We start from the raw sequence: 1,324 nt of genomic DNA, 5'->3' as shown, positions 1-1,324 counted from the left end.
TGCATGTGTTTGCATAAGTTTGGGTCATTAGTATCCCCTAGAGAATAGAGATAGGTCCCAAGAACATGATTGCATGTGTTTGCATTAGCATGTCCTCTATTGTAGGGTCAGTTACTAAGTATTTTCACTGGATGTCATCTTTAGAGAATAGATAGATCTCAAGAGCATGATTGCATGTGTTTGCATTAGCATGACCTCTATAGTGGAGTCACTTACTGAGTATTTTGACTGGAGGCCACTCTAGAGAATAGAGATAGGTCCCAAGAGCATGATTGCATGTGTTTGCATTAGCATGACCCCTATAGTGGGGTCCCTTTCTAAGTACTTCGACGGGAGGCCACCCCTAAAGAATAAAGATAGGTCCCAAGAGCATAATTGCATGCGTTTGCATTAGCATGACCCCTACAGTGGAGTCACTTGCTGAGTATTTCGACTGGAGGTCATCCCTAGAGAATAGAGATAGGTCCCAAGAGTAGGATTGCTTGTGTTTGCATTAGCATGACATCTATAGTGGGATCACTTACTGAGTATTTCGACTGAAGGTCACTCCTAGAGAGTTAGATATATGTCCCAAGAGCATGATTGCATATGTTTGCATTAGTATGTCCCCTATAGTGGGGTCACTTACTGAGCATTCTTCGAAATATTGAGGTCATGTGGCATATCATTTTTAAGGTAAAGGTAAGGCGCCCGTGTATGGATGACGGCGACATCACAAATAGAGGCTATGGCACGTGTATAGAATAGTTGCATGTTTAAATTCCTGGTCTTAGGTTGAATAGGACGTTTGCATTTCATTATTTAAATTATCTCATTTGTAATTTTTTTTTTAATTTTAAATTTTAGCGTTATGTTTTGAAACATGCAAGACCAGCAATGTTTTTTAGAAGTTTAAAGTGTTCGGAATGTTTTCAAATTTTATGTTATTTATGATGAGCATTTAAGAGCTATATTTCCGCATTAATAGACGGGCATGAGACATTAGTAACTTTGAGTACGTATAAATTTAGGGTCATTACAATTTAGATAAAAACTATTAATATTTTTTTTTTTCGAAAATACTCTTGAATTTTAAAAAGGGTTTCAAAACTGTCTATTAACATTAAAAAATATCCATAAGTTCGCAAAAGTATCACTAGTACCCTTAAATTTTTTAGAAAAAACTTCAAAAATAATCTTACCGTTCCTACATGTTTCAAGAATACTAATGAACTTTCAAAAGTAATATTAAAACATGAGATAATCTTAGAAGTGTCGATGAAGGTTTCATCCATACATTAATAGTAAAAACTTTTATGATTTTTTTTTTTTTTTTTTTTTTTGG

This window comes from Cucurbita maxima, unplaced genomic scaffold (assembly GCF_002738345.1).
Source record: "Cucurbita maxima cultivar Rimu unplaced genomic scaffold, Cmax_1.0 Cma_Scf00019, whole genome shotgun sequence".
Lineage (NCBI taxonomy): Eukaryota > Viridiplantae > Streptophyta > Magnoliopsida > Cucurbitales > Cucurbitaceae > Cucurbita > Cucurbita maxima.
Note: the sequence above shows the minus strand (reverse complement) of the source record.